This window comes from Mercenaria mercenaria, chromosome 5 (genome assembly GCF_021730395.1).
Source record: "Mercenaria mercenaria strain notata chromosome 5, MADL_Memer_1, whole genome shotgun sequence".
NCBI classification, from domain to species: Eukaryota; Metazoa; Mollusca; class Bivalvia; order Venerida; family Veneridae; genus Mercenaria; species Mercenaria mercenaria.
Window position 1 is genome coordinate 24036073 of NC_069365.1, and position 23080 is coordinate 24059152.

The following is a 23080-nucleotide window of genomic DNA, read 5'->3' on the forward strand; positions in this document are numbered from 1 at the left end:
TACAACACTTGTCTTTTCTTTCAACTGTAATAAAATGTTATATAATCTTAGAATACATTGAATCACTGCATGAGATTGTGGAGCCATAATGACATTTTGCAATTTGAAGAATAGTCCAAGCTATTCTACTCACTCTTAGGCATCAGCGTCACACCTTGGTTAAAGTTTTGCATGCAAGTACCTATAGCTATCATTTAAAGGCATATAGCTTTGAAACCTTACTGTGGGTGGTGAGGGCATATTGTCCATCCATCCATCTGAAAAAAGCATTTGATATAAACTGATGAAACTCTGACTCCGCCCCTGTTTCCAGAGTTTTGGTCCTAGAAATAGTAAAAAAAGCACATTTTCACCTTGTGACGCATCTACCTCAAAAGGTATTTGATATAAATTGATGAAAACTTGCATGAGTCTTTATCATGATATGAACTTTTGTAATTCATAATTTTTGTTTGGCTTGGATCCACCCCCTATTTCCAAAGTTGTGGCCCCTGAATAGTAAAAAATGCACATTTTCACCTAATGATCTGCCTAGGTCAAATAGTATTTGATGTAATTTCTTGAAACCTTGCAAGAGTCTTTATCATGATGTGACCTTGCACATTTGGCATTCTTCTTGAGATTTTAGCACTAATTACAAAGTTATGGCCCTTGAAATAGCCAAAATCGTGGACTTTTGTTTGTGATGCTCATATCTCAAAAAGAATATGGAATAGAATAATGAATCCTTTATATAAAATGTTTTTAAAGCTATAGCCTCTTAAGACTGCAAACATTTAAATTATTGCCCCTTATTTGTGACAGATGTACCAGTGGGGCACACCCTGTGTCCTACAGACACATTCTAGTTCTTTTTTGTAGGTCAATTACCAGCCTCACTGGTCCCATAACTCTGACATGTATTTTGGCAAAATTATGACCTCTTTTGGACTTTGAAAAACCTAGTTAAAGTTACAAATGCATTCAAGTTACTATCACCAAAACAAATGCAGATATTGAATTGAAACTTCATAGTGTCATGTGTCTTTGGAGTTATAAAACTAGGTGAGAGTATTAAGTTCCATAACTCTTGACACACATTTTGTCCAAATTATGCCCCCGTTTGGACTTGGAAAATCCTGGTTAAAGTTTTGCATGCAAGTACGTATAGCTATTATCTAAAGGCATATATAACTTTTAAACTTATTTTACTTTTTTGTAGATCAATAACCAACCTCACATAATCAAGTCCCATAACTCTGACATATATTTTGGGCAAATTATTCCCCCTTTTTGCATGCAAGTTACTATTCTGCAGAACTAATGCAGATATTTATTTAAAACTTCACATTGTGTTTTCGATGTTATAAAACTAGGTGATAGCATCCAGTCCTATAACTCTGACATTTATTCTGATTAAATTATGCCCTCTTTCGAACTTAGAAAATCTTTGTTCAAGTTTTGCATGCAGGTTACTATTATGCAAAACAAATGCAAATGATTTGAATTGAAACTCTGTATATATTTTAACATTTAGGGTAACAATCTTGGACAACAATTTGAATAGTCAATCATTGGCTGTCTTACCGACAGCAGCTGCTCTTGTTCAAATGATATTTGGACATCCGCCGTCCTTGGCCAAAAAAATGTTCTTCATTATAAACAACCGGAAAATGCCAAAATCAGTTAAGGAGAATTAGAAACAGTTCTGTTCTGAACAAATGAGAAATGTTAATTGTCAGTTTACTGGTCCACTGCCGTTACACACTCTGATGATGTGTATGGTGATTTAGCTTACTTGAACTAAACATTCAAGCAGAGCTGTATAGTATAGGTGGATGGATTGTTTAGCATTCATTGTCCGTCATCCACAATATGCATGAAATCTCTGAAACTACTGGTTAGAATTACACCAAACTTGGTCTGAAGCACCCTTGTAAGGCCTGTTCTTAATTTGATTCGAATGATGGCACTGGCCATTTTAGGGGCTTCTACAACTAAAAATGGAAAACCTGTAAACTTCTTTTCATGAACCGCATGACGGATCCTCATCAGGTAAGTGAATTCAGCCTATCTGGGCCTCTTGTTAGTTGTAATGTAAATGCTTTGGCTTTCATCCATCAACATTTCCAGTAGCTGAAAGAAGAGTCACAGGGATTCACTTTCATATTGTTGTGCCTTAGTGTTCTTGCGCGTGAATCAGGTTGGTAGGTCAAAGGCTAAAATTATAGCAAGGTCAAATCTGTCAGTCGTATTTTGCGTCCAGAGCGTAACTTGATAACCATTCAGGTTATTGACTTTAAACTTGGCCTGTAATTATGTGTCAATGAGATGATGTGCAGAGTACATAAACTTAGTCAGTACGTCAAAGGTCCAGGTCACAAATTGAGTTCAAGTCTTTTCGTTGTTACATGTATGGAATGCAACTTCAAAACTGTTCAACTGGTATTGACTTTAAACTTTGAGTAAAAGGTGTGTTTTGATGTATTGATTTTAGGATTGCAACAGTACACATTATTCACCGCTTCCCACATGTTAACCCCCTACTCCCAAAAAAATCACTCAGTTTCTTGTGCCTTGGTATTACATCACTGGGATTTTAATACTTTTTGGCACAAATATTCCTCATAATCAAATGGCTTGTCTTGCATAAAGTCTAGACCCCAAGCTCAAATGCCAAGGTCACATTTTGAGATCAAATGTCGGTAGTATTTTTTGTGCCCCCCCCCCCCCCCCATGAGTGGTGGGGGCATGTAGATTTGGTCTTGTCTGTCCGTCCGTCCGAAGTTCGTCACGCGCCTAGCTCAAAAAGTATTTGATATAAATTGATGAAACCTTGCATGAGTCTTTATCATGATATAAACTTGCGCACCTCCTATTTTTCAACTGCCTCCACCCCCTATTTTCAGAGTTGTGGCCCCTGAAATAGTCAAAAATGTACATTTTCACCTTGTGACACACTTAGCTCAAAAAGTATTTGATATAGATTCATGAAACCTTGCATGAGTCTTGATCATGATATGAACTTGCGCACCTCCTATTTTTCATTTTGGTCCGCCCCCTATTTTCAGAGTTATGGCCCCTGAAATAGTCAAAAATGCACATTTTCACCTTGTGACGCGCCTAGCTCTAAAAGTATTTAATATAAATTGATTAAACCTTGCATGAGTCTTTATCATGATGTGAACTTGCGCACCTCCTATTTTTCGTCTGGCTCCGCCCCCTATTTTCAGAGTTATGGCCCCTGAAATAGTCAAAAATGCACATTTTCACCTTGTGACTCGCCTAGCTCAAAAAGTATTTGATATAGATTGATAAAACCTTGCCTGAGTCTTAATCATGATGTGAACTTGCGCATCTCCTATGTTTCATTTTGGTCCGGCCCCTATTTTTAGAGTTATGGCCCTTGAAATAGTCAAAAATGCACATTTTCACCTTGTGACGCACCTAGCTCAAGAAATATGTAATATAAATGGTTGAAAAATTGCATAAGTCTTTATCATGATATAAACTTGCACACCTCTTATTTTTTGGCTGGCTCCACCCTCTATTTTTAAAGTTATGGCCCCTGAAATAGTAAAAAAATGCACATTTTCACATAATTATGTGCCTAGCTCAAAAAGTTTTTGATATAAATTCATGAAACCTTGTTTGAATCTTTATCATGATGTGTCCTTGCACACTTGGCATTCTTCTTGAGAATCTTAGCGCATATTACAGAATTATGGCCCTTGAAATAGCCAAAATAGTGGATCTTTTGTTTGTGATGCTCATAGCTCAAAAAGTATATGGCCTAGAATTATGAATCCTTTTCATAAAATGTTTGTTGAGGCTATGCCCCATTAAGACTGCAAATATTTGAATTATTGCCCTCTTATTTGTGACAAATGTACCAGTGGGGGCACACCCTGTGTCCTATCGACACATTCTAGTTCCTATCAAGTCATATCTCTAATATCTCTATCATCAATCAAGGGAGTTTTACATGCTTGTTTTGGAATTACACATGTATAATGTGATCGCGTGTGCGTCTATCCATATCCATTCATCCATCCATCTGTCGTATTAATTTTATTGTCCGGGGTATAACTCGATAACCATTCTATGTATCGACTTTAAACATGGCATATACGTAGATAGCGACAAGAAGATGTGCAGAGGGCATGAACCTGGTTGTTAGGTCTGAGGTCAAGGTCAAAAATGTAACTCAAAGGTCAAATTTGTTCTTCGTATTGATTTCAAACTTGGCTCGTAGGTAGGTTTCGATGCGACGATGTTCATAGCGCATGAACTTGGTACAAAGGTGAAGGTTACAAATCGAGTGTAAACTTTGTCCTTTGTATTTTGTTTCTCAGAACTATTCAAGGTATTTTACTTCCTTTTACTTTTAATTATGCCCCCCTTCGAAGAAGGAGGGATATATTGTTTTGCAGATGTTGGTCGGTCCGTCTGTCGGTCGTTCGGTATGTAGACCAATCCGTTTCTGGATGATAACTCAAGAACACTTGGGCCTAGGATCATGAAAGTTGATAGGGAGGTTGGACATCACCAGAAGATGACCCCTATTGATTTTGAGATCTGTATGTCAAAGGTAAAGGTCACAGTGACCCAGAACAGTTAAACGGTTTCCGGATGATAACTCAAGATTGCTTGGGCCTAGGATCGTGAAAATTGATAGGGAGGTTGGTCATCACCAGCAGATGACCCCTATTGATTTCGAGATCAGTAGGTCAAAGGTCAAGGTAACATTTAACATTTAAACCGTTTCCAGACAATAACTTTAGAACGCTTGGGCCTAGGATCATGAAACTTGATAGGGAGGTTGTTCATGACCCGTGAGTAGATAACCCCTATAGATTTTGAGGTCAGTAGGCTAAAGGTCAAGGTCACATTGACCCAGAACAGTTAAACCCTTTCTGGACGATACCTTGAGAACGCTTGGGTCTAGGATCACGAAACTTAATAGGGAGATTGATCATGACCAGCAGATGATTTTGAGGTCAAAGGTCAAGGTCACATTGAACCAGAACAGTAAAACTTTTGTTCTGTTTACAATGAGCATATAATTTCTGTTCCTTGGGCAATTACTGAATGCATCAAGGGGGGCATTTCGTGTTCGACGAACTCTTGTTCCTCCTACTTTGATCTAAACATAAGGGCGTACGCTGTCCTCTGCATTGAGCTTTTGTGATATTAATTGGCTCAAACGTTCGTTGATTGAGAAAAAATGCCATGCGTAACACTCGGAACCCGTGATCATGGTCACACAAAGGTAAACAATTAATATGTTTTTCCAGTCTCGTCCATAATTTCCATCAGAAGGATTTACTAATAGATTGTATGAATGTTTCCCATAATTAGACGATGTGTTATGCCTAAGATCCATGTCCCTAGGTCAAAGGGCAATGTCACACTTTGAGATCAGAAGTCATTTTTTAGCTCACCTGTCACGTAGTGACAAGATGAGCTTTTGTGATCGCCCTTCGTCCGTTCGTCCACAATTTCCTTGTGAACACGATAGAGACCACATTTTATATTTGATTTTAATCAAACTTGCACAGAACTTGTATGGGCATAATATCTCGGTTTCTTTCGAAAACTGGCCAGATCTCTTCATGGGTTCCAGAGTTATGGCCCCTTAAAGGGCCAAAATTTGCCATTTTTGGCTTGTGAACACGATAGAGAACCACGTTTTGCAATCAACTTTAATATAACTTGCACACAACTTGTATGGGCATAATATATCGGTTCCTTTCGAAAACTGGCCAGATCCCGTCATTTGTTCCAGAGTTATGGCCCCTTAAAGGGTCAGAATTTGCTATTTTTGGCTTGTGAACACGATAGAGACCACATTTTGCAATCGACTATAATCAAACTTGCAAACAATTTGTATGTGCTTAATATCTCGGTTCATTTTTATTTTGACCCTTACAGCCATGTAGAGGTTTCATTTATGCTTTGATTTGATAAAACTTGCACAGAATGATTACCTTGATGATCTCTAGGCCTGGATCAAAACTGAGTTATGTCAGGTCAAAAACTAGGTCATCAGGTCAAATCAAAGTAAAAGATTGTTAACAAGCTAGAGGCTACATTAATGACCCTATCTTCATGAAATTGGATCAGAATGGTTATCTTCATGATTTCTAGGCCAAGTTTGAAACTGGGTCATATAAGGTCAGAAACTAGGTCATCAGGTCAAATCAAAGGAAAAGCTTGTTAACACTCTAGGTCACATTTATGACCCTATCTTCATGAAGCTTGGTCAGAATGTTTATCTTGATGATTCCTAGGGCAGGTTCGAAACTGGGTCATATGGGGTCAAAACCTAGGTCACCCAGTCAAATCAAAGGAAAAGCTTTTTCTCTTGTTCATTTGATGTGCATGAAACTTGGTCAGAATGATTGTCTGCATGAAATATCGTATGAATTTTTATCTGGGTCATGTGGGGTCAAAAACTAGGTCACCAGGTCAAATCAAATTGTAAGCATGTTTATACCCTAGAGGGCACATCTTCGTAAATTTTGGTCAGAATTTTTGTTATCATGAAGACTTGAACGATTTCAAATCAGGGTCACGTGGGGTCAGAAGCTAGGTCACAAGGTCAAATCATAGGAAAAGCTTGTATACACTTTAGAGGCCACTTTATTGCTCCAATCTTCCCGAAACTTTGTCAGAATGTTTTTCATGAAATTTTGGACAAGTTCGAGTATTGGGTAAAAAACTATGTCAGTAAGTCAAATCAAAGAAAATGCTTGTTTACACTCAAGAGGCCACATTTTTGGTCCAATTTTAATGAAAATTTGTCAGAATATTCGTCTCCATGAAACCACTAGGTAAAACATGTTTACACTGTTATGATGTGTTACTCAGGTGAGCGACCTAGGGTCATCTTGGCCCTCTTGTTTTTCATTTTTCCAGTCTGTAAAATTTAAAGGTTTTTAGCTCGACTATTCATAGAATAGTAGAGCTATTGGACTCGCCTATGCGTCGGCGTCCGCGTCCCGATTTGGTTAAGTTTTTGTATGTAAGCTGGTATCTCAGCAACCACTTGTGGGAATGGATTGAAACTTCCCACACTTATTCACTGTGATAAACTGACCTACATTGCACAGGTTCCATAACTCTATTATGTTTTTTTTTTTTACAAAATAATGCCCCTTTTTCGACTTAGAAATTTTTGGTTAAGGTTTTGTATGTAAGCTGGTATCTCAGTAACCACTTGTGGGAATGGATTGAAACTTCACACACTTATTTACTGTGATAAACTGACTTACATTGCACAGGTTCCATAACTGTATTTTGCTTTTTTACAAAATTATACCCCTTTTTCGAATTTTTTTGGTTAAGGTTTTGTATGTAAGCTGGTATCTCAGTACTCACTAATTGGAATGGATTGAAATTTCAGACACTTGTTCACTGTCATGATCTGACATGCACAAAGCAGGCCCCATAACTTTATTTTGCTTTTTTTTCAAAATTATGCCCCTTTTTCAACATAGAAATTTTTGGTTAAGTTTTTGTATGTAAGCTGGTATCTCAGTATCCACTAATAGGAAAGGATTGAAATTGCACACACTTGTTCACTGTCATGATATGACATGCAATGCAAAGGGTCAATAACTCAACTTCGCATTTTACAAAATTATGCCCCTTTTTCGACTTAGGAGTTTTTGGTTAAATTCCTATTATGTAAGCTGGTATCTTAGTACCCACTAATGGGAATGGATTGAAACTTCACACACTTGTCCACTGTCATGAGCTGATAAGTACTATGCAGGTTCCATAACCCTATTTTGCTTTTTTACTAAATTATGACCCTTTTTCGACTTTCGTATTCATTCAATCGACAAGGCTGTTGAATAGTCGAGCGTTGCTGTCCTCCGACAGCTCTTGTTTTTCTTGTCCTTTCTGAAGCTTTTTTCATCCATGCATGGATATTTAAATAACTTTGTACAAATATTCAACAGGGCGATTTCAGATGATTTAAACATCAACAACTAGAGTTTAAGCTCACCTGTCACTCAGTGTCCGTCATCTTCCGTCTGTCTACACTTTTCTTCAGATAACATTTCATCTGAAACTACTTGTCAGAGTTGCCCGGTCAGGGGTCATTATGATCTTGAAATTGAACGTGATTTCCGAACAGTATCTGTAGAAAAGCTTGGGTTAAAATTAGTGCAATTTTATAGGATGAAAATGATAAAGTCGATGTCTAATATACTGAAATACATATGTAGATAAAAATGGTTTTCATCTGCTTGTGTCTAAAGTCGTAAAAGGATGATTGCATGTACGAAATTGGGGTAAGTTCACAGCGAAGCTCTAGGGTAGAGTAGAGATGGACTCTATAATCGATAACCCACTTGAACGGTATGTTAGTATACCTTCCCTGTTGAAGAGCTAGACTCTGCAAACTCCACGGCCAGTAGGATTTACCGGTTCCTTGCTTTTCATCACTGCGCTTAATGTGCACGGAAATAAAAGTTTTACATATTTCCAGGGCCCAGTTTTTGATTGGTCAGTTACTAAATGAAAAGCTGATTATCACTGTCACTGTTACCTCGGAACTGAAAGCGATTGACGATCAATAGACGTAGAACGCTTGGGCATTTTGGTGATCAGTACCATGGCCATAGTGACTTTTAGGCGGAAACCTATTCAATAATTGGACTACGCTTTGACGTCCATACTATCAAATTTCATAGAATGCTTGCTTTGGGACCGTTTATTGCCTTTATTGTTGATAGGATCAGTAGCTAGGTTACATTTACCTCTAGATATACATATATTTTATTAATAGCAGCTTTACCTACTGCCTCTTACGGTTAGTAGAAGCCCCTATTGTTTTGGAGTCATTAAGTCAATGTTACAACATATTTGAGATTGAAGATTACACAGCCAGTTACCTTGGACAAGCTACAACAGTGCCATTGGTATTTAACAAACATCAATTGATGTCGTAAATTGGAAGTGTGGTATTTAACAAACATCAATTGATGTCGTAAATTGGAAGCTTCGTTGTATGGACTTATCTCAAGTTAATTCAGATAGGCGAATATGCGGTGTTCTTGATCGCCTATTGTTTCACAATTTTGTCTGCTCTAACTATGCACTTTGCAGTTACTGGGAGAAATTGATTGAACACAGACTTGTGTTGATAGATGTAAATATGTAGATGGACATAGTAAGGGATACTATGCACTTTGCAGTTACTGGGAGAAATTGATTGAACACAGACTTGTGTTGGTAGATGTAAATATGTAGATGGACATAGTTAAGGGATATTTTTGTCACTCTGAGTCGACAATTGCTAATAACAAAATGTTTAATTTAGTTTCCCTTCTTGAACTATGAACTATAGATAAAAACATTTTCCGACTTTCAAAGTGGTTGACATGGATATATATCATGGGTTTGATATTTGGAAGTAGGGCTTTATCATTGGTCATTTTTGTGTGAATACGTTCAAGATAGTTGTTGCGCTTCTCTTTTTATAAAACTGGAAGTGGTCCAAACCACGATACGTAGATGTATATTCATGCAATAGAAGGCCGTTTTCTTGTGTCGGTATATATTGGAGAAATATTGAATTTGCCTTTTCTGGCTGTATGTCTGGTGCAAAGGTTTGTCCGGATTGCTCCGAAAATGTTGGGTGGATTTCAACAAACTGTGTCGGAAAGTTCTGTAATTAGGCTTGTTTCGCTTATATTTTGTATTTTCTGGTTAAATGATTTTTTGTTGAGTTAATGCCTCATAAAGGTTGCTTTTGAGTATAGTTTGTCTTTGTAAACTTTCTGTGGGATTTAGATAATACTTAGTCTATTAGTTTGGAAATAATCTGTGCCATTTTATGGTTTGTTTGTTTTTTTATTTGTTTTGTTGTTGTTCTTTTTTTGTTTTTTTTTTTTTTGGTACAATGTAAATTGTTACCTGATACAGGCTGATTTGCTTGGATGCTCAGTACTAAAGCTAGGTTTGCATATGATCGCTCTGTGTTATATTTTGGATGCTTTATCGTGTTACAGTATAAGTCTGATAATGACAAATACAGATATGTACAGACACTACAATATCTTTATCCAATAAGACCTAACAATATTAAGTGGTATTACTACTGAGACTGACCAAGCATGCATTTACTAGCAGCTATATTTAGAACTAGAGGCTATAGTCTGTTTTAGTAAGATACTGTAACAAACCTTATTCGAAATAAGAAGGGCCATCGTATCCGCACAGGTGTCTACTTTGCATTGAGGTATTTTTATGGCAAGCTTCTCAATATCACTATATCTTCTCACCTATTGCCCCTATGGTCATCGAGCTTAAGATAAATAGAGAATAATAGGTTAGTGCCGTAGATGAGAAAGTTTATCTGGCGAGGTGGAGGAGGTTATCGGGTGAGCCGAAGGCGAACCTGATAACGTCCGGAGCCGAGCCAGATAAACTTTCTCCATCTTAGGCACTAACTATTATTCTATTTATCTTGTCATTACTTCATTTTCCGATATTTGGCAATTTATTTTACAAAAATAAGTGTGCGACAACCGCTTTAATGACGTCATATTCGTAATGACGTCACTTATATAATGACGTGATTACCGGCAAAATCGCAATAACTTCTTCGTTTTTGAATAAAAACTCATTATTTGACCACTCATTTTCTTAGTTCGGACATTTCCAACACAATGATGATGGTTTCGTTGTAAAATTTCTTATGACAACAATATCGAACATAAGGTCACATGATCAACTGACCGTATATCACTGGTCACATGATCAACTGACGGTATATCAAGAAAGATATACGGCACCCTGATATCGGTTCGAAAATACTGCAAGTGACAGGATAATGGTTAGTCTTTGTAAGGGACAGACATCTCTTGCTTTAAGTCAGGAACTTCAAAAGTTAAGGCCACTCCATCAAACACACCATGTTAAATGTTTTTCGTGGACTTTAGAAAGACAATTGGCTTTCGATTCGTAATGAAAAACTCTTCACATTATTTTAGGAACGTTAGAAAGACGTTTCGTTTGTTCACGGCTTAAAGTAACAATCACGTAGAATTTAAGATATACTTAGGTTGTAAATTATTTGCTGACACTCCAGCGAGTGTAATAATTGAGCAGTATCAAGATGAATGGCGAATGGTATAGCATCACGGGTAGAGTAAGACAATACATCACTTACGATGCAGTCAAAAGTATTGACTTCTAAGAACATGATCAAGTACAGACAAAAACACATTACATTTTGTGCATTCATTTTACGTACTGTAAAATCATTTAATTTCGTGGGCATGAAATGTCGTGGATTTGGTCAAAACGGCAATTTCGTGGGGATATGAATTCGTGGATTTCAACTTTTGAACATTCAAATGAATCGGAAGTTTACTTGTTCGTTGGGATTAAATTTCGTGGATTGACTCACCCACGAAATCCACAAAAATAAGTCCCCCACGAATACTTCATGTTGATGATATTTATAAGTTCGTTTGAAGTGGTTACTTATATCTTAAGTCGAGTATTTTTTTAAACGATTATATATAGACGTTGATATTAACTGATTCGGAGAATAACCATACATCTGGAAACCCTGAGATTTCATTTTTGGGTTTCGCCACGTACGTGTACCGTAGTTGCGCATTTTAAATAGGACTATGTCATTGCTCACTTTATGAAATGCTTTACTAAAATCTAACGGGAACATGTTATTTGTACACTGATTTGACAATGTCATTTACAAGCATGATTAGTTGGGTAGCACAGGTTTTTAGCTCACCTGAGCACGAAGTGCTCAAAGGTGAGCTTTTGTGATCGCCCTGTGTCCGTCGTTCGTCCGTCCGTCCGTCGTCAACAATTTGACTGTTAAAACTCATAATTTTGGCCCAATCTTAATGAAACTTGGTCAGAATATTACCCTAAATAAAATCTTGGACGAGTTCGATGTTGGGTCATCTGGGGTCAAAAACTAGGACACCAGGTCAAATCAAAGGAAAAGCTTGTTAACACTCTAGAGGTCACTATTTTGGCCCAATCTTAATGAAACTTGGTCAGAATGTTACCCTCATTAAAATCTTGGAGGAGTTTAATATTGGGTCATTTGGGATCAAAAACTAGGTCACCAGGTCAGATCAAATGAAAAGCTTGTTAACACTCTAGAGGTCACAATTTTGGCCCAATCCTAATGAAACTTGGTCAGAATGTTACCCTCAATAAAATCTTGGACGAGTTTGATATTGGGTCATCTGGGGTCAAAAACTAGGTCACCAGATGAAATCCAAGAAAAGCTTGTTAACACTAGAGTTCGCAATTTTGGCCCAAGATTGAATCTTAATGAAACTTGGTCAGAATGTTACCCTCAATAAAATCTTGGACGAGTTCCATATTGGGTCATATGGGTTCAAAAACTAGGTCACCAGGTCAAATCAAAGGAAAAGCTTGTTAACACTGTAGAGGTCACATTTTTGACTATATCTTCATGAAACTTGGTCAGAATGTTAATCTTGGTGATCTCAAGGTCCAGTTTGGATCTGGGTCATGTAGGGTCAAAATCTAGGTCACTAGGTCTAATCAAAGGAAAAGCTAGTTTACACCCTAGAGGCCACATTTATGACCATATCTTAATGAAACTTGGTCAGAATGTTAATCTTGATGATCCATAGGTCAAGTTCAAATCTGGGTCAGGTGGGGTCAAAAACTAGGTCACAAGTTAAATCAATGGAAAAGCTTGTTAACAATCTAGAGGTCACAATTTTGGCCCAATCTTAATGAAACTTGGTCAGAATGTTACTCTCAATAAAATCTTGGACGAGTTTGATATAGGGACATCAGGGGTCAAAAACTAGGCCACCGGGTCAGATCAAAGGAAAAGCTTGTTAACACTGTAGTGGCCACATTTATGATCATATCTTAATGAAACGTGGTCAGAATGTTAATCTTGATGATCTTTAGGTCAGGTTTGAATCTGGGTCAGGTGGATTTAAAAACTAGGTCACAAGGTCAAATCAAAGGAAAAACTTGTTAACATGCTAGAGGCCACATTTATGACTGTATCTTCATGAAACTTAATCAGAATGTTAATCTTGATGATCCATAGGTCAAGTTCAAAGCTAGGTCATGTGGGGGCAAAAACCTAGGTCACCGGGTCAAATCAAAGGTAAAACTAGTTAACACTTCAGAGGCTACATTTATTACCATTTCTTAATGAAACTTGGTCAGAATATTGATTTTGATGATCTTTAGGTCAATAGGTCAGGTGAGCGATACAGGGCGTTCATGGCCCTCTTGTTTTTCTCTCGGAATCATGTTGGAGATGGTACATAATGCCAAGGTTTATAAAGTGTTTGTAATTGATGAAGATACTATATGTACCTTGGTTTTGCAAATTACGCATGTAAGGGATATCGCTCATGGGCCTATAGCTGGCTTGATGTGACCTGTTGCCCTTCTTGTGGATCGGGATTAGATTTGCATTTTTCCACTAAGAAGGTAAAAATCCCTCATCAATGAATGTCTGAAAGATAATTTTATGAATTGGTAACAGTTTCTTTGAAAGAATTTTGAGAATGTTGGGCTTGATCCTGTCTGGCCCATGTGCCTTATTCATGAGCGTTTAGATCGATTGGAGTTTTTGTATGCCATTGTTGTTTACATAGATATTTGGCATTCTTGAGTAGTTCAGGTTTTTCGTTTTTAATCATATCTATGACGTTGAGTTTCATCTTTCAATAGGATGTTAAATTTAAAGGTGATTTTGGGCTGAATACCGACTTGAATTGCTTATTTAGGGCTGTTGCTTTTAAAGTTTCATCAGGACGGAGTTTGTTTCGGTATTTTAAGGGTGGCAGGTATGCTGTATTTTGTTTGGAATGCTTGAGGAGGGAGCAGATTTTTTTGATGTTTGTTTTTGATGTAGAGGAGACATCAGGCTGGTTTACATTCAGAAGATCTTCAAGGTAATTTTGGTAAGCTTCTTTTATTTTCTTTCAAACTGTATGTTTGAGATCCAAGAAATATTTGCGATAAGAGGATTTGTTTGATTTCTTGAAAAAAAAAACTGGACGCACTATCGCACCTTCCGATTATCCTCTTACCCAGAGAAGGTGGTTTCTAATGAAATACACTAATCTGAATAAGAAACTTTTTTGGTCGAACAAAGATAGTTCTTGATAAATGTTATAAGAAATACATTGCTCAGGTCGGCATGACGTCACTCCCGTTGCAACCGATAATGCGAATATCGAGGAGGTGAAAACAGAAATCACAAATAATGAAATTTAAGAAAAATGTTTAATAAGCTGATTTCAAATGCTCTATTACTAAAACTGACTTTGTCTAATATATCTTTTATATTTGTATGTTGATATCTATGTCAATGTATATATAAAATTTATTCTATGTATTCTTATTGCAATTGATTTTTAAAAAAAAAAGAATTGTCCCTCGAGTCAAAAAATATTTTGATGAAATGTTTTACGGTTTCAAATGGATTTTAAGTTCGTGCATATGGTTGTTGAAGTAACATTAACCTTCTTTTCAACTGACAGGTAAATAACAATAATGTGCATCCGACAGTCACACTTCCAAATATCATAAGACCCTGAAGGCATACATCAAAGGGATAAAACAGGAAATTACCATAAAGTCCTGAAGGGGTACATCAAAGGGATAAAACAAGACATTAATCTCTTAATTAGTGATAATCATTAGGAACTGGTCAAAACTGTTCTGTTAATTAATATAACACATACTAACTGCCCGTTTCCATAGTGATTCAAATGACTTATAATTTAGGCAACTGGATTGAATGCATTCCCTTAGGAAAAACAACTGCTAAAATTAACAATGAAATAGCATTGAAATAGAAGGGTTTTTTTCAAATAAATTCCTTTTTTACAAGTTTTTTTTTTTCAAGAGTGAACATTTAATTAGCAGTTTTTTAAAAACTGGTAAAAACTTGTTACAAAAGAACTTTTGTCCACCAAATTTTTGTAGCAGTTTTTCTCCATTTATCATAAATGGTCACCTTCAAAGCATTTTTAGCTCACCAGAGCACAGAGTGCTCAAGGTGAACTATTGTGACCGGTCATTGTCCGGCGTCCGTCGTGCGTCGTCCGTCGTCCGTCGACATTTGCCTTGTGAACACTCTAGAGGCCACATTTATGACCCAATCTTTATGAAACTTAATCAGAATGTTAGTCTTGAGGATCTCTAGGTCAAGTTGAAAACTGGGTCATGTGGGGTCAAAAACTAGGTCAGTAGGCCAGATCAAAGGAAAAGCTTGTGAACACTCTAGAGGCCACAATTTTGACTCAATCTTAATGAAACTTGGTCAGAATGATTGTCTTGATGATCTCTAGATCAGTTTCAGAACTGGGTCATATGGGCTTAAAAACTAGGTCAATAGGTCAGATTAAAGGAAAAGCTTGTGAACACTCAAGAGGCCACAGTTGTGACTCAATCTTAATTGAGTCATGTGGGGTCAAAAAATAGGTCAGTAGGCCAGATGAAAGGAAAAGCTTAAGAACACTCTAGAGGCCACAATTTTGACTCAATCTTTATGAAACTTAGTCAAAATGTTTGTCTTGATAATCTCTAGGTAAAGTTTGAAACTGAGTCATGTGGGGTCAAAAACTAGGTCAGTAGGCCAGATCAAAGGAAAAGCTTGTGAACACTCTAGAGGCCACAGTTGTGACCCAATATTTAAGAAACTTGGTCAGAATGATTGTCTTGTTGATCTCTAGGTCAAGTTCGAAACTGAGTCATGTTGGGTCAAAAACTAGGTCACCCTGTCAAATCAAAGGAAAAACTTTTGAACACTTTAGAGGCCACAATTTTGACTCAGTCTTTATGAAACTTGATCAGAATGTTTGTCTTGATGATTTCTAGGTCGATTTCGAAACCAGGTCATGTCGGGTCAAAATCTAGGTCACTAGGCCAGATTAAAGGAAATCTTATAAAAACTCTAGAGACCACAATTTAAGTTTGAAACTCATAAGAATTAATCAGAATGTTTGTCTTGATAATGTATAGGTCATGTTCGAATTTGGGTCATGTGGAATTAAAAACCAGGTCACCCGGTCAAATCAAAGGAAAATCTTGTGAACACTAGAGGCCACAGTTGTGACCCAATCTTTATGGTTCTTGGCCAGAATGTTTATCTTGATGATTTCTAGGTCAGTTTCAGAACTGGGTCATATGGGCTTAAAAACTAGGTCAATAGGTCAGATTAAAGGAAAAGCTTGTGAACACTCAAAAGGCCACAGTTGTGACTCAATCTTAAAAGAATTTGGTCAGAATTTTTGTCTTGATGATCACTAGGTCAAGTTTGAATCTGAGTCATGTGGAGTCAAAAAATAGGTCATTAGGCCAGATCAAAGAAAAGCTTGTGAACACTCTAGAGGCCACAGTTGTGTCCCAATATTTATGAAACTTTATCAGAATGTTTGTCTTATTGATCTTTAGGGCAAGTTCGAAACTGGGTCATGTAGGGTCAAAAAACTGGTTCAGTAGGCCAGATCAAAGGAAAAGCTTGTGAACACTCTAGAGCCCACAATTTTGACTCAATCTTTATAAAACTTGGTCAGAATGGTTGTCTTCATATCTCTAGGTCCAGTTTTAATCTAGGTCATTTGGGGTCAAAAACTAGGTCACATGGTCAAATCAAAGGAAAAGTTTGTGAACACTCTAACGACAACAGTTGTGACTCAATCTAAATGAAACTTGGTCAGAATGTTTGTCTTGATGATCTTTAGGGTATATTCGAAACTGGGTCATTATGGGTAAAAAACTAGGTCAGTAGGCCAGATCAACTCTGGTGAGCGATATAGGGCCATCTTGGCCCTCTTGTTTTAGCAGTTCATAGCAGTTAATTTCTTGGACCAGTTTTTCTGGCTGAAGTTGTGATGAATAAAAAGCAGTTTGTTTTCTTTTTTACCAGTTTTTATTTAAATGCTTACATCATAAGAAAAATTACACTTGAATTTCATGATTTGTGAATAAAATAGCTGCACCAGTTTTGGCGGCAAAATGACTTGTATAGTTTGAAATTCTGGACCATGTGGAGCACAGAAGATCTATGTGAATAGCATGGTATCAGCTACAGTAAGTGCCTTTTAATTGTCTATGATATACACAATGCTTGTCAAAAGTAAAATGTGATATTTTTTCAATTGATTTGATTCATGTAATTCTAAACAGATGCAGACTTATTTTTGTCATCAGTTTTCATGACTGAATTCTTGTACATGTAAATGTATAGAGGTGCCCAGCTGATCACTAGCTTATTGAATCATTATTGGGTGTAATAATTCCACAAGGGCGCAGCCTGATCGAGTGAAATCATTTGTATAAAGTACTATCGCCGGAGTGTATAAATAGTGTTTAAACACGGTATTGCTTTAAATTATTTCGATTTTAATATGCCCTTTAAATCTAAAACACTAAATAAAAATATAGCAGCACCCTTTCCTGGTCGCAACAAAACCATTGACGTCACCGCATGTAACGTGACATCATTCTAGCGTTACTGTGTTTAACAGAGAAAAGCATATTAGACTTATAATATCGGTATGTGCAGTACTTATTCTTGACCAACTTTTGAATGGAAAATGCATTTTCTCAATGAATTAAAGATTGAATAACAAAGTTATCGCTTATATAATATTTTCAAAGAGAAGTACAAAAACTAGGAATTGGTCCAGCCGGAACTCTAACAGAGAAGTGGCACCCAAGCTGTTTGCAACACTTGGAGATGAACTATGTCCAGTAGCCATGTACAAGGAATATATATACATCGAAGACAATCGTTATGCTTGACGATAATAGAAGATTTTACCTACAACCAATTAGTACACCCAAAACGGAAGTTTGGTATTCTCATCAGCCTGTTGAAAAAGTAAACTTGGACAAATAATGAAACAATTGGCTGAAAAGAGAAAACTTGTAGGCCGAAAAATGAATCACTCAACAAGAAAAACATTTGCCCAAACTCTTGTTCAGGCAGGTCAACCACCAACAGAAATTGCCCATCTAGGAGGTTCGAAAAGCCTGCAAACAATAAACGCTTATTCAGCCCCAACTTCAGACCAGCAAGCACAGGCTTCTGATATCATATCTGAAGTAATGAGACCATCTTCAAGCACTGCTGTTGTTCCACATTCAGACAAGATTCAATACATTGAGCATGAGCAGACATCTGTGTTGGCAGATATAACTCCAGTAATGAACACAAGTAATACATGTAATACGCTTGATGCAAGCCGAAGTGTGTCATCCAAGATCTCAAAACAACACTCAAATCCTTTTGCAGTGTTATGTGGTGCCAATATAACTGGGGGTACTTTTAACATTGTGTCAGAGAAAAGGAAGTTTTCAGATATTGAGAGCTCGCAGGAATCACAATAAACATTCTGTTAAAATGTGTTGAAATATGCTGTGTATTTTTAAAGTTCTTAATGTATTGTTAAGATTTTGACTAATTTGTGGTGTCAATATATCTGAGGGAACTTTAAAACGTTAACATTGTGTCAAGAAAAAGTAAGTTTTCAGATATTGAGAGCTCACAGTAATCACAAAAGACATTCTGTTAAAATGGTTAAGATATGTTGAAATACATGTATGTTCTGTATTTTTAAAGTATTTAATAAATTGTTTAAATTTTGAATCATTTAAGTACATGTTTTATTTAATAAAATTGTCAATAAATAAGTGCTTTGATATTGGCCCTGTTATTTGTCTTTGGGACAGTCGTATTGGCCCGAGGCCAAAATAACAGGGCCAATATCTAATCACTTATTTCTTAACAATTATCTGTGAATGGTTGTAATGGTATTTTCAAATGAGATGAAGCAGTTTTATTATTTTTTTGGTGATGTAATATAACTGCTTTGAGTATTTCCAGTAGTGGACAGTTTTTTTTTTGCATTTTTTTATGAGGTCATATAAATGATTTATAATGCTGTGGTATTTTTCCTGCAGTTTTTCATGAGGTCATATAAATGACTCGAAATGCTATCTCCAAATATGGAATCAGTTCTGCGATGTCATCTCATTTACATATTTCGGCTGATTTCAATGCTTTTTCACTTGCATTTAAATGCATTTTAAATGCATTTTAACTGCTTTCTATAAAATAACTATTCATAGCCAAAAACTGCTAACTAAATAGTAAAAACTGCTAAAAACTGCTCAGAAAAAGCAATGCTAAAAAACTGGAAGTTAAATGCCTTTTTTTTTTTGCTAAGGAACGTAATCAATATATTACAAGTAAACTTCTTCAGCAAGGCTACCGTTATTACAAATTGCGTAAATATTTTGCTAAATTTTACTGTCGTAATTCTGATTTAGTTTTAAAATTCAATAGTAATTTAAAGACACTTCTGCGAGAAGGTATTTCTAAACCCGTTTTTTATGGGGATGTGGTTTACAAACTTCGTAAGATCTTGGGTCATGGTAATTTTCCAAATGTATTTGGTAAAATTATAAAACGTTTTATTAAAAGAGGTTACGACCCAACTGTTTTGAGACATACCGCATGTTTAGTGTTCAACCCGTTTACAGTTGGACACTACGCTTCCCTCTTTGATTGTGTCTGACGGAAGAGGGGGAGGACTCTATGATAAGCAGTTTTTAAATCCTACCAGGACTGAACTGTTTTGATATCCGTCTTCTGGCCTGTTTCGTCGGGCCCTTAAGGGTGTTTTTCTTGGTGCTCTGTCTTCTGAAAAAGCATTGAGTAAATACGTTTTGGTTCTAAAGGTTTGCTTTTTATATATTTATACACGAGCATTTTTGTGTTTTAGATGCCATGCCTTTTTGTTTCCATTACGTGCGTTAGAGATTCACCTGGAGGGGATTACTTTTATTTACACTCTCCCGTGTCTTTGGAACATGGTGGGGGTAAGAGTGGGGTTGTGTGCGCACCATAAACCGGTTTAAGCTACCCAGTGGTGTTTTTGCCACTGACCGTTCCAAGGCGGTGCCCCACTGTGTTCCTTTGTTTGTTCGTTTTGTCCTAATGTGTTGGCTTTGTGTGTGCGCGCGTGTATGTGTGTGTGTGTGTGTGTTTGTGGTGCTGTGGGTTTCGTTTTGGGGAGGCTGCGTTTTTGGTACGTGGCATTCCCTGTTTGATATTTGTCTTTGTTTTTTTTTTTTTTTTTGTGGTACGCACTTTACAAAATGTAGAAATATTGAGAAATATAATGAAAATGACTTCAATGATTATACGTACATCAGGAACCTAAACATTCCATGAAAAGTGTCGTTAAGGAGGTAGGTTACCTTTATGTTTGTATGTGCGCATGTCCAACCGGAAGCTAACGTGACGATTTACGACGACGTTTACGACAAACTAAATGTGTTTGTATATTCATTCTTCTGAAAACAAATCATAGACCTGTCTTCGATCTGACTCTTTATGGTTTAATAATGCAGAAATAATGAATAAATTGCCACACAAACGCTTCAAAACAATGTTGCCTTAAAATGACGTCATGACGTTACGTGTCAGTTACCGCGCAAAATTAATAGCTTTTATCTTGAAAGAAAGTAATTCTGTGCATTTTCTTTATTCAGACTATTTTCAAATAAGCATTATTTGCTGAAATATTTTTTATGAATCGTTTGCTCTGACACGGGTGGTAAACGGGCAATCCAATTCCCGCTGGGAATACGCTTAAAATGGGTTGCGCAACGTCCGGTGCTGGTGTTGCGCGTAAAAAAAGACGAAATTGGGGTATGTGAAGTTAGGATTTTGCTTAGTATGAGACAAGAATAAAATTTCTCGAAAAAAGCAAAATGCTATTCGACACAAATATGATAATACATCATATGTGTAAAATATCTGGTTTATAATTTATGATTCGGCTCTAATATCACAAAAATTCGGGCGACACGAAGCTTGTAAAAAGTATGAAATCAACAAAAATGGAAGTTTCTGACCTCATAAGACTAATCTGAGGACATCTGATGCTTTTTATGATAACTTAAATGTTATAAAGTAACGAATATCAAAATTATTTGCTTCAAGTCCTGCTTATGGGGACACAATTGACAAAAAATCATCGAGAATGGGGTTGCGCACCGGGAATGGAGTTGCTCGTATACATCATAATGTGTATAATGTATACGCGCAACTCCATTCCTGGGGCGCATCCCCATTCCCGATTATTTTTTGCCAATCTTTTTCCCAAAAGCAACATTTCATTCAAGTGTATGTAATATTCATGACTGTTTTACACATGTTTAATCATTAGAAACGTCACATTTCCAGAAATATGGCACAAGAGTTAGAAAATTTGTATTTTTCATGATTCCATGCTTTTTTGACAGTTCGAGCCAGCAGAGTTTTCGTGATAACAGAGCTGATTCTTAAATTAATAAGATGGTATTTCACATATATGATCTTTATTTTTGTGTCGAATAGCATTTTGCTTTTTTTCAAAAACACGCGTAAATGTGTCATTATTTACAAAAACAAAAACCCACCTACCTCGATTTTGTATATATTGATGCGCAACACCAGCACCGGAAGTCGCGCAACCCATTTTTAGCGTATTCCCAGTGGGAATTAGATTGCGCGTTTACCACCCGTGTCTGAATAGTAATTAATATTTTGCTTCTTTTATGTCGTTATATTGAAATGTTATGCGGAATGTAAGAAAATGGATGATGGTAACCAATGTTATTTGGAATATAGTTGGGTGAGAGGTTACTTGTTACGGCCATTTTCAAATAAAAAATCTAGCAGTTTGATTTGTAATACCTATTTTACAGGTTCCGTTGATAATTTGTTACTTATATACTAAAACAATGATCTAAAATTGTTCAAATTTCAGTAGAAAATTGTGATTTCTTGAATTGAATTGATGTTACCATGGAAACGAAGCACGTGACCTATGTATCTAAATGTAAAGTTCAAAAGCGTTGACACTAGTCTATTTAAGAAACACAGCTTCGGCTTTTTATTTTCATTTCAACAATATCCATGAGAATAAAAGTAGCATGCTGAACGATTTTTTTCCATGAAAAATGCCAGACGAGGGGTACTGCTGTAAGTATTCTAAGCTTAGAAATTTGTTTGAATAAATGCAGATAAGACGAAAATATAACTTACGTGAGAAATAATATGTTTTAAAGCTACATCAACTAGAAAGATAATCTTATTCAATATTATTTTATAAGAAATTACGACAAAAAGCAAGATATAAGCCATTTTAAACATCTCTGTTGCCATGGTTACTTTAAACTTTAAGAAAAATAGGGTACCATGTATAGTGCTTGGTCTTTTGCTAATAATATTACCCAAATATTCCATGTTGGTCATTAACAGAATGGCACTGAAGCCGTCGAAAACCCCTATTTTTATACATAGTTGTTTAAAAATGGGAGAAAATGCGTAACCATGGAAACACGAGTCCCGCGACATATATATTTTATTTCTATGCACAATGCCGTCGAAATCTACTTTGTTTCTTGTTAAGTGTCGTGCATATTATTATCTTAATTAATTTTACCATGCCCTTGCATTTATCTGCGTTTACCGTCTCTAAAAGTGTACTCGCCGCATATATACCGTGTGTTTCTTGTTAAGTGTCATGCATATTACTATCTTAATTTTACCATGCCCTTGCATTTATCTGCGTTTACTGTCTCTAAAAGTGTACTCGCCGCATATATACCGTGTCTGTCGTATTGGAATTATATAAACTAGTACGAATGAATGCGTGAAAACTACTTTGCAGTTTTTAAATGTTAGTTAATTTTGTACTATGTTTAAATTATTGAAATATAAAATAATATTGGTTTGTATTTGCGTCATTACATGTTTATAGATGAACAAATTAATTTAATTGCCCTTAAAACGTCATACAGATTCTTCGATCACTTTAAATACTGGTTTGTAACACCTCGGCATTTCACATTCAAAGATATGTAATCAATACTAATTAACAGAAATTACTTAATTTGTTTTAATCGTTTCTTTTATTGTCTTATACCTTTTAAGTTTAAATTTCAAGTTTATTTCGGGTCCAGTGTCGACGATTTCGCACTCATTCGTACTAGTTTATTTTATCATTCCAATATGGCGGACAGTATA